The sequence below is a fragment of the Magallana gigas genome, chromosome 1 (genome assembly GCF_963853765.1).
Source record: "Magallana gigas chromosome 1, xbMagGiga1.1, whole genome shotgun sequence".
NCBI lineage: Eukaryota > Metazoa > Mollusca > Bivalvia > Ostreida > Ostreidae > Magallana > Magallana gigas.
This window is the reverse complement of record NC_088853.1, coordinates 22,606,863-22,619,998: the sequence shown is the minus strand read 5'-3', so window position 1 is coordinate 22,619,998 and position 13,136 is coordinate 22,606,863.

Genomic DNA, 13,136 nt, shown 5'->3' with positions numbered 1-13,136 from the left:
AGAAAACGTACTATTATACATTGTATGCGCTTTTAATTTGTATCTTATTTATATGATAGGAATGAAAATACTAAATATTTTTAGTTCAAAGTTTCTTATGTTTTAGTTTTAGGTGAGTAAAAACTCTACAATATAACTTATATTACGCCATACCATCACTAATAAAAAGAATTCAAGAAACAATTGTTGCATTCTCCCGAATGATTAATTTATTGATAAATTATCAACATTTTGATGAATATGAAAATTTCAAACCATGTTTCCTCTGAAAAATTTTCAATGGCAAGTCTTATCATATACAAGAATAAATAACTGCATATTTTTTTCTGATTAATCCATCAACAACATTGCATGTCGGTATTAGAAGGGATTCATTTAGACGTAATTCTCAAAGTTCTTTCAAGTCGTGCTTAATGTCAAATCCATAGAGACTTTTATTCATATGAAGTTGCGTCTTTAAACACGATATGGTTGAATAAAGATTTCAGAAGAGAAATCATCATTTTTTATAAATCTGCATTTATAAGAACAATTTGAGGCATTTTTGCATGTTTAAATAACAAACAAAATGTTCAATAAATGATTTATTATTTCAATTTACAACAAATATGCAAGCAAAAAAGCAACACATTTACGTTAAACAAATGTTGCTAAAATAAGACAGCAAACGGGCGAGTGTGGCAATATTTTGCCATAAATGTTCCGTGACATAAACGTATCATCAATTCAATGTTTCAATTATTGTTCACAAATTAATTATTGAATGACGAGAGAAAATGGTATTCGCACGAATAATTACATAGACGGGCGTTCACAGCATTACTACAATTAAAAGAATTAGAGCTTTTGGCCCGCATATGTACTTCATCTTCATTATCCCCCATTCTTATTGGACAGATGTTAGGTATCGGAGTTCCGTCATCAAACTGCCACTGACCTCCGATATTCTCCCCTTGGACCCAGACTTCAATTGCATCCTTTTCGGCAATCGGTTCTGAAATAAAAATAATTCAAAATAGTTTTTTTCCAACATTGTGATTTGTACGCTATGAAAATGTAAAACTGACTAGATAGCTTGGAAGGACGTGTGGCATACTATTTCTTCAATATTCACTAATATAGAGTTGGTATCTTAATGTCGATCATCCCCCACAAAAAAATCTCTAACCATTGACTCAACCTTTGTATTTTGTAACGATTATTCTAATCACAATTTTTTTTGTAAAGGGTACAAAACTCTGTAGTGATATATATTTTTGCTATTATATTCCATGTTATCAAAACTATACAGTTGTACTTATCAATCGTTCCCAGAACTATTCAAATAGTTTATACCTCTCATTGTTTAGACATTAAATGGCAAGATTTTTCAGACTTACATTCCCTTACGAACCACACATATCGTATTTTAATATCAGCGTTCACAAAAGCCATATGATATAAACTATTGTGCAATATATTGAGAAAAAATAGCATTTATTTTCTTCCATAGAAAATATGTGCCTTTATTTCACGAGAAAATATTTGAATTACTGTATCTTGTACACAGGGAAAAGTGGCTCGCATAATTTTCATGCGATTTACTTTTCGCATGAAAATCATGCGCTAATCATGCGAAAATCAGATGAAAAGTTTCTCATGCAAATATCATGCGAATATGTTCGCATGATATTCACATGAAAAATGTACAATTTTCATGCGAATAGATATTTGTGTCATATTCATATAAAATTCATGCAAAATTCACATGAAAATTGCATGTTTTTCATATAAAATTTAATTATGACAAATCAATTTATAACACTTTAAAAACATTCTTTCATTCATATATTGACATACTAGTGTCTTTTTTGTTAACAAATTTGACATTAAGACAACTAAACAATTTCTACATGTGTTGGAATTAATACATGTATAGATAAAAATTAGAATAGAGTTTACATTTTATCAAAATATAAATGTTTTCAAAACTTTTAAAGTCTTTGTTTATGTAAACATGTAAAACTTTACAATAGTCATTCACACCAACTGAGAGTTATATCTCTCTTCTTAGAAGGTCAGTAAACATTAAGATTTTATTACATGTGTAATACTGTGCTGATTGCATTGGTCATTATTTAGGATACATACTTTAAGTCTTATGTTTTTGAGATACAATTTATGAGTTTGCGTGTACCAAGCCTGTTGAACGCAGTAAGTGAATTACATATAGGAAAATTTCCAGCTCAATAAAATATTCAAACATAAAATTAATTATTTCTATGCTAGACATTGAAAATTCCCTGAAAATTGTTAACACTGTGATACAAGTTTTCCATGATTCCAAGTGATATTGCACAGATGACAGTATATTTCAAAAGAATCCAGGCCTTTGTGGTCTCAAGTTTCAGTGTGTACCAATGTTATTGGACTGATGTTGGTGTAATCACTCTGGTGTCTATATCATGTGCCTTTATCTTCCTTCTTCTGTAGCATGTCTCTTTATCCCTCTCCATATTTAAATATCTTTGTCAACCGTGTGTATATGCAAGACAAAATATAATTCATAATAATGAAACATGCAAACAAATGTACATGTATTGAGTACATGTATAACAGCGTAAAAGCACAAGATTTATACACTCAGATAAAATTAACAAAAAAACCCATCATAATGTATCTCTGTATTGAAATAACTTACAGTATGTTTTATTGATCAAAAGCAAATGAAATCAAGAGGTATGTCCGACCTCTTTTACCAAATATATGTTAATCCATGTCTGATTTTATATACATGTAATTACAAACTTTAAAAATATTCAAAACGCAAGGCATATTTCACCAAATAAATACTTACATGGTATCATCATATGGACAGTTTGTTGTGCATGATTTCCCAAGTGATATACATATATGTTATTGCTATAGCCATCATATATACAACATATACTGGAGCAGCATTCACCTATTCTTTTATCTGTGTAACATTGCTTTGGATCTTAAAACAACCCTGTAGGAAAAAAAATAAAATGTTATGAACATTTTCACACTGCATATATACTCCTATAAATGGATTCACCGTGACAATATGCACAACAATTATACATGTAGACCGGATCTTATCATCTAGGAGGGGTCAAGGGAATCCAGACCCCCTAAAAAATTCTTTAAATTTAAAGTATAAAATTCATAAAAATATGGCTTACTCCCCCTCCTCCCAACCTTGTTACTCAATCAATCACCCCCCCCCCCCCCCGTCCGAATTTTTTTTTTCTGGATCCGCGCTTGAAATCAGATTGCATGCTTGCAACCGTATGTTTAAAATATATATCTGCAGATTTATTTTGTAATCATTACGGTTACACTGTGTTCATTTATTCTTGTATAAGAAATACACAATAGATAGAAATTTATCCGAAGCTCTTCGAAGAAAATTGACAGACCCTCTGTCAACCCGAATTTCCCCGTATATTGTATAGTTACATATAAAGACCTGCATCTAAGTTTAATAATAACAGTAGATTTTTTAGTGTTTAAACACGTATCTGGAAACGTTAGTTAACATATAACATGTAAACATACAATATGCACACACTTGAATCATCGTAATTCTAGGGTACCTGCTGCATGTTGACGATCCGCTCCTCTCCTATCCAGGATCACGAACTTTTCAATCGCTGAGTATATAATCGTACGATAGATCGGACACATCTTGATGGCGTTGATGTAAAGTTTCTGCTGGCTTGCATCACTGATCAGCCAGTGCCGATGTACATAACTTTGCAGCTAGAGAAAATTCAGTCTGTCTGCATATGAGTTGTTATCGTGGGAGATAACTCGAACGGGATTTTGGAAACGAATAAAATGTTTGCAAGGGCTTACAAAAAAGATGCACATCAACCTGTAGCGCTTTAAATTGTTAATGATAATTATTCTAATCATATCTTAATTACAAAATCTGATCTGATCTATTGATTTTTGGTATATTGCTCTATGTAAAATCAAACACCATCCTGACGGTTCTCAGTACCAAAAATTTACGCAATATGTGACGTCAGCGGGAACGAAACTCGAGTAAAAAGTGAATGACAGAGGTAAGAAACATAGGCCTAAATGACACTTTTATGTATTATCGGAAGATCTCTGCTTCCCGTTTTTGCTAAATAAAAACCATCATTCGAAATTTTTGCAAATTATTATAAAGAATTCGTTACAATTATTTATAACTGCAATGTATTGTGATGATGAACAGTGCAAACTTTGCTTATATCCTTAACGTCTTATGCAATAAAATATCTGATATCTTTTCCATTGAAGCATGACAAAAACATCCCTACACGGATATGGAGTTGGTACTATTTGGATGGAGGTGTGAACATGATGACATGCCTGTTGGCTGTATAAAAGGTGAGGATAAATCAAAGTACTAAATATACTGAGATTCTATACTCGAGCCAATCCTGAAAATTGTTCATTACATATGCTTGTTTTCTTCCAAAAGTCAAAAGAAGAGAAAAAAAGATCCTTCCATATTTTTTCAAAGTGTCTTTCCGCCATTAATAGCAGGTTCGTAATTGAGTAAGCACAACAACTTACTGTAGTTTTGTTAAGAATTTGTGTAGGAGATGTGAAAAATATTAAATAAGAAATCCATTAATGAATATCAAGATTACAAAAGCTGTATTACTTAATTATATCTAGATATTTATAAGATCAAACAGGAATGAAATCATTTAATAATTATACAACAATAATTTAATTCTGGTTGTAACACGCTTTCTGATTGGCTAAAACATTTGTTTTATATCGTATAAAGAATGTTGCCTACGTCATAGTAAGACTAACGTCAAAAATGTATCAATACGCCTGACGTTACGTTTGAATTTTGTACAATTTTACGTCATTTTTAAGGTCAAATGACCGTTTTTATCTACAATCAAGAGTAGAAAATTAAATTATAAGCAATGAATTCAATATTCATTAGTTTTATACGATATAAAATGGTTTGAAACAGTTTACGCTTTTTTATAAACCGCTTCGTGGTTTATAAAGCGTAAACTGCCCCAAACCATTTTATATCGTATAAAACAAATAAATATTGAATTCATTCCTTAAATAATATTTGCAGAGAACCTTAAGTTTGCACATGCAGATTTGCAAAGACTCTTTGGAAAAGATTTTAACAGCATGACAACCAACAACATTCTGGAAGAATTCATGGATACAGTGGTAAGTAATACTTCTTCTATTTAAGAATTGTATAATAATTTGGACCAATGTTTAACATTGAAGCTCATTTAAGTGATTCAAACAACCGGTTTGAGCGAAAAGTTCATGTGTTGATCACTATTGTCTGTCTTAATTCTGTCCCAGGACAGTCTCCATCCCTCTGTAAACTTTTGACATTTTCTCCTTCTCCAGAACAGTTGAGCCAATTTTAATCTAACTTGACACAAAACAATATTAGTTGGAAGGGAATTCCAGTTTGTTAATTAAACAATGAAAAGTCACACCTTCTTTTAGTGAAATTAGAATGATAAAAAATGGGTTATTTTTTAAAAAAATCTTATAAAAGCCTTTGGTCCAAATAGCTGAAACTTGTATGCAAGCATTTTGAGGTATTGTAGATTCAAATTTGTTCATATACATGTAATGGTTCCTAGGGTTGGGCCACAATAGAAATTGTTTTTGACATTTAGAAATATTTTCCTAAAAAATTGAAACAACAAAAGGGGCTTGATGATTATGTGAGGAAAAATTTGAAAATCCTCTTAAACGAAATGAACAGTACTCTTTAAAGTTGTCCAAATGTTTTGTACTTGGCAGCATAAAGTAGATTTGATAAGTTATGGCTATTGATGCTCAGGTGAGAGATTTGGTTTATGTAATAAACTCACAAACTGAAAGCATAAAATAACAACAAGGACACAAATCAGAGTGATATTTTAAAGTGAGAATGGTAGTATTCGGATATGACAATCAGAAATTTATTGTATCTGATCAAATCTGCTTTAACGAGCATTTATCATGTTATCAACTGCATGTCATATATCAATGAATTTAGTTTTTATCTGCCAATATTAATAATTCACATTCAAAATAGATACCGGTATGCCATTCAGTAATAGGAAAATTTCAAGAACACTGCATTATGTGTATTTTCTTGTAGATTGATGAAGAAACAAGCCTTTTCGAGAAGTGGAAGAAGAAGAAATTTGAATTATGTTCTTATCTAAATAAAGAAGATTTTCCTAAGAAGATTATTGTCATTGTTTTCTGTTAATGTTAATTCTGTATAAAGCAAATTAATTAGGATTTCAGTTTTCTTTTCAAAATATAACAGATTATATTCTCAAATTTAGATAAAAAGAGATCAAGATTTCAAAATTATTGAATTAAGCTGCATAGTATTTTGAATGAAAATTGCATGATATTTGCATGATATTCGCATGAAACAACAGTGAAACATAAGATATACATTTTCGCATGAATATCGGCGAAATTTTTATCATATGATATTCGCATGAAAATTATGTCAAAATCGCATGAAGTTTTCGCATGAAATTCATGCGTGTTACTTTTCGTCTCTTTCTCATGCGAAGAATTCGCATGAACTTCATGCGAATTTCATATGAGATTCATACGAGCCACTTTTGCCTGTGTATGATTTGATATCTAGTTTGTTGAGTTCTTGGAATTTGCAATAAATCACAAAATTCGGGGTAATAAGTTTTTGTTTGACCACGCATACGTTAAGCGAGAGAAATTTCAGAGACGTGTAGCTGTTTGTTCGCGAGAGTTGTTCTCCTGCGTCTCCCTATCCAATTCGGTCGGGGGTTGATCCTTGACGTTGACGTTTAAAAGCCTGTCGGTCGTCTTTGGTCGGGTTTTGCGGGGTGTATTGTCGCTCAGCTGTTTGATTGCTGGCGGCTCGCGTCTGAGCTGGCGTAGGCGTTGGAACTGCTCTCGGAGCGGATCCTGTAGAAGGGATATATTCCTGTCCGTCAATATAAAGCACGTCCCGGACCAGTTTTACTTTCTTGTGGTCTTTCTTTGCTTGGCGGAGGACGGGATATAGCTTCCTTCTCTTTTCCTCAATTTCAGGGGAAAATTGTTCGTTTACCCAAACGTTGGATTTATGGAGCTTCTGGGGGGCACGTGTACGGATGAGTTCTCTATCCTTAAAGTAGGTAAATTTATCGACAATATTTCTGGGATGGGAACTGTACTCCTTCCATTTACCCATTCTGTGCACCCTATCGAATGGGACATCGTAATCCAGTTTATACTTTTTTTGGATAAATTCTTGCAGGACAGCTTCGGTATCTTCATGTCTCTCCTCCGGGATTCCATAAAATATCAGATTGTCCCGCATTGGACGAGCCTTTAGGTCTGTAACAGAGTTTTGTAGACTTTCACTAGCTTCTTTTATTGACACCAGATCCTGTTCCATGATTCTTTGGCTCTGAATACACTTGTCTGTGAGTGTCTTATTATCAGTCATCAGTTTTGTGTTTCTTTCTGTTGATTCTTTTACATTATCGAAAACGTCTCCGAGGGCTGTCATGTTTCTGTCAAAGTCCGTCATATCTTTTTTCACCTTAACGGTCTCTTCATCTAAAATACCTACTCGGCAATTTAGCGAATTTACTGAGGCTTGGAGCTCATTGAATGTTGCCGTTTTCTGTTCAATTGCAAATAGTCTAGAGTCGAGAGAGTCACTTTTATGTTCTATATTTGCGAGTTTTGAGTTCATTTGTGTTAATAGAAAGTGTATAGATGACAAGATGATTTGCTTTTCGTGACTGACGTTTTCGCTGTCATTCGCTAATTCACTCTGGCCATATAATATCGAACGACTCTCTGACAGTATTGCAGATGTTTCACTCATATTGATTGTTGACTTTACTGTTAGTATATCAGTCACGTACCAAACACAATAATAACACGAGATACTACACACTACACAGGTGTTCCACACAGGTCTCCATATTATTTGATACAGGTGAATTGAGCTCACGATATCAGTCACAGACCGTTCAAAAATATTTTTTTTTTAAAGTTAGTATTTTAACGGGGTTTAACCCCCAAAACACACAGTCTTATGTTGGGAAGTTGTATATTCAATTTCTACCACAGAAAGTTTTAAAACTTTCGAGAAAATATAAATAAATCTTCAAAATCACCGGAGCTCGCTTGGAAGGCGACTTACCGATTTGCTGACCTCTGACCTCTCGCTACCTTAATGCGACATTGTGTATACAAAACATGAACATTACGTAACTTTGAATTAAATTACGGTTTTCCTATCTTTACTCCACAGCAATGAAACGGTGATAAAATAGGTTTAAATTATTTACAGCTTCCTTTTTTGTTTTATTTTATCCAAAAAAATGTGTCAAAATAAAACTGTGGAAAATATTTTTAAAAGCTTAAATTTAAAAACATTCTTAGAATGATTTTAACCGAGACATTAACGAGCGTCTATTTCGTATAATTTAAATTTGTACGATAGGTTAATTAAACAGCTTCATATAAATACTGCATACATTAAATTGTCACGTTGACAGATCTCGTGAATCAAAGCAGGGTTCTATTAAAAGTGGGTCGTAAAATATTCTTAGAAATACATCGTTATAAACAATTCTTATTCCTTTCACAACAAGGTGATTTTTGAAAATAAAAAATAGAATAATATTTTTCACAGTCTTCTTTTTTCACGAGATGGTATTTACATCTTTTACATGTATCGTGTTTTTCCTTTTTCTTCCTAAAATATGATGCTTTTTATGTTAAAATGGTTGTAAAAATATTTGTTATCTTATTTGATTTTGGATTGATTTAATGTCATTCATATCATTTATATACTGATGGAATATTTATTCAACATAAACGCTACATATGTACATGCAACAACGTGAGAGATTCGAGAAAGCGGCCTTGTAACGCCACATAATTTATGTACTTTAATTTTGTGGCATTTGTTATGAACAATCGTTTTGTTAATCACAATTTTATTCATTGTCATATTTGTTACTTATATTTTGATGGTTTTTAATTGTTTAAAAATTAACTTGGAAAACTTTCAGGCTTATATAAACAAATTTATAATTTCAGCGCATGCATGTATCATGTGTTTCTTTGACATTATGACTGAATAATTTTTTTTTAATTTTTTTAAAAATTGCTTGCTGTATATTTATTTGTAAGTGACTAAATATACGAAAATAATGGTTATTTTCGACAATAAAACAATATGTATCTATCTTCATTAAAGGTGGGCTTGACCAATCTTATTATTGACATTTTTGTCTCCTTAATTATTAAAATATAATATTTTTCTATCACAATTAAAAATAAATATTTGATATATCAAAGATGTTTAATTAATTAACTATAGTCATATTATTATTTCTGAGAAAAGCAATCAGTTGACAATGAAACGTAATGAAAAATCGTCTGCACAGAGTGTAAGTTGCTTTTGAATAATTTATGCAATTACCATTTATCAGGTAAATTCTTGTTAATATTTAAACATGCAGAAATATTTCATTTATGTACAATAAAACTTTACTTTTTCAAAGCATTTCCTTCTCTGTTAATTTATAAAGAAAACCTGAGGCATTCTGTTGGCAATATCGCTCACCTGAGCAAAATATCTATACTAAATATATTACTTGACATTTTGGCTTTACTATGTTACAATATATTTTAATTCTATGCGTTCATTTTATGCAAACGTTAAACAATTTAATCTCATAACCATTCAGCCTTTTTTCATACTTTTTTTTGGTTCAATTAAAATCAAGGTAAGATATAAACAAAAACAGAAGATCTGTAATTTTTTTACATATATACTTGTCAACGCATATTATGTCTCCTTCCTAAATCAGAACCCTGTTTATTCATATTTATAATGCTCACAAATAGGTGTTTCCTTTAGACTTTTTAACATGTTTTCTATTAGTTGTTTTTTTTTTTTTTATAATGGACCCTCTTAGTTTTTAGCTTTGTACCGTTGTATCCCTGTTATACATATGTCTAATTTGTTTCGAATTATATATAGCTTTATTAGATTGCTTTTCTATGTAATTTATGTTAATCAAGGATGCTATTGCAGAGAATTTCGTTGATTAAGGCTGGTTCCTACTCGGAAATGTTTCGGTTAAAGTAATTTTTTCTCTTGAAATCATTAGTTCAACACCTTATCTGATAAAAAAAAACATGATTGAGTATAGTATGAAAAATAAAAAATATGTGGTTATTTTTATTGATACTTGGGAGAAAACCGACATTTTGTTAGGGAGTATTCTAAATGATAAAATAAAAAAATTAATACGACATCTGAAATAATTTAAAAATTTTGAATTTGAAGTCCACAATCTCAAAAAAGTGTAGCTGTAGGTTTGTTACACCTAAAAAAAATCGGATGACAACCTGGGGCTGCAGTGCGTCCCATAGTATAAAAAACTGATATTTACGGCGCCGAAAATATTGCGCTAGGTTTGCAGTAACAAGATTTTCCATTGGAATCGATAAACAAATAACGATCAAAAATTGACGTATAATTTTCTTGGAAAGTTTATGTTAAGTTCTGAGAGTTTCATCGTTGAAACAAAATACCTCAATAATAAAGGAAAATAACTAAGCTATAACTAGTATGTCTTTCGTATGAAACAGAAGACCTTAATGATAGAGGAAAAGAAACAAAGCATTAACAACGACTTGCATTGAAAACAGAAAATAACACTTTTCCAAGAAATTAAAGACAGTAATTAGGATTAATTATAAGAACGTTTTTTAATTGTTTTATCTTCCGGTGCCTTTAGACTTCATTGTTAATGACGTTTTGTGTCGTTTTTTTCTGTAAGTCGGACCATATATAATGACACTTTCTTGTGTTAGTTGAGAGGATAGTTAAGAGACAGCCAAAGTAGAAAAAGGTAGGTTCTTGGCTGTTTTTTTTTTTTGTTTATACTAACATTTTTTTTAACGTTTTCATTTTTTCTTTCTATGACAATAGTTATTCGGCGCGTTATTTTTCTTTTGGCGAGTAAATATAAACTTTTAGATGTTGAATTGTTTTGTCCTTTATTAAGCTAAACTGTCCAAAGTATCTTAATGCTTTCGTTCGGTGAATATTAATTGCCATGGTAGGTTTTTGGCCATGGTTTCCTTATAAGCTAAACAAAACTGAATATGAAAGGAACAATACAAAAAAGGAGCTGTAAACTGATTGTATTGGTAACTATAAGAACCAAAAAATATTTTTTTTGGATCCAGTTTGAGTAAAACCCTAGTATAACTTCAATGACCCTTTAGGATGAATCATGTTGTATCAAATTATCTTTTCATGTTGCATCAAATAAAATTTTAAGTGGATCCAGTTGGAGTAAAAACCTGGTAGTTCTTTAAGGGCCCCTTGAAAAGGAAATATCTTGTGTCCAAAAGTACTAGTCTTGATATTGGCCTTCTGTCCTATAAAATCAGACTTTAACATTATTTTCACTCGTGATGTCTAAGAAGGTCAGTCCTTGAAATGGATGGTTTTTTTTTATTGTTTTTTATCATTTGACAATATGATAGTTAAGTAGGGCATTTTTACAGGATCATGTCTGAGCTTATACTATTTTTGCTAATATTTAATTAAAGTTTTAAACTGAAATGTGATGTTGGTTTTGAAAATATCATTTATGCAATAGTTATATTATGTCTATTCTGGTTTGTGTGTTTCCGTCACTTATTGACGAACATTAACGAAAATACACATACTTGTTAAAGTAGTACAATTGAAATCGATACGAAGGGTAAATTTGATATTATTTTACATTAACACTTCATCTATTTTTATCCGAGAAAATAAACATAAACAAAATAAATTTCTGACGGGGATTAAAAATAGGCAGTGTTTACATTACCAGTCAGGGGTACCCCAGGACTCCTCACAATTTTTCAACGTTATGATTCTTATGGCTGGGACAATACCGTACTTAGCCGATTCGGTACGTATCACCTTACCTGAGGTGCGATATGATACATGTTAATATAACCCATAATCAACACTACTAGACATCCTCTTGAGGTTTAATCCTCTACTCTTTTAAAGTATGAAGCAAACAAGGACCACATAAACTAATTAACAATGCTGTTTAAGAGCGTTCAATCGTAGTGGCTTTTTTTAGTTTTTATACTTTATGAGTCTTCTCTAAAAAAGAGCTTTATATAAAAATAAAGAAAATACAAAATTAAAAAGGTGTATTATTATTACTTATTAGGTTTGCTACTGACTGACTCTAGAAATATATTGGATTATTCAATCTTTTAGATGACAAGGCGAAGCCGAGCAGTCTATGCGATTGATCAACCCAATATATTTTTGTAGTCAGTAACAAACTTTATACATGTACGTGTTTTGTTTTCCCGAGGACTTTCAAGTGACACATTTATTCACAAATAGCGATGATCTATGCAAACCCATGTACGAGATGCCGAACATTCAATTCATTTGAACTCTTCAAAATTATCAATATCGCCTTTTACATACTCTTTAAAAATATTCGCTTCACCCGTGTTTACTTACAATTATTTGTTGCTATTCAATTTTAAACGTTTCTCCCTTTCTCTGTAGAGATTTGAGCAAAGTTCGACCCTCTCATTTTTTTCTACTCCAGATACAACAATGTGGCGCCAATATTCAAAGGGCAACTATTCTAATATTTATAAAAAATTTCAAAGGGCAACTATTCCAACTATTTTAAGAACTTACGGCATGCTGTTTCAGTATTAAATAACATAAAATATTGAAGTGTAAAGCCTCGGCCTATGTCGGCCATATTGCCTAATATAAATTCTCAATAAGCTAACATAGAGATATATGAGGCAGTCACGTGCTGTGTTGAAAGTGAGACATTTTCGTCTACGGGAAGAAAACGGATTTTTTCTTTACTTTAAAAGTTCATGGTTAAAAAAGTCATATCTGTTAATTTTAGTCAACTCTGATAGTTGACTTGTTTATCATCCATACTCCTCAATGAATTGTTGGGCAAGCTTGCTTTATAAAGAATATTCTAACCTTGATTTACAAAGAATATTGTAACCTTGATTTACAAAGAATATTCTAACCTGATATCGATTTATGAATACCTAATTCTGAAAAA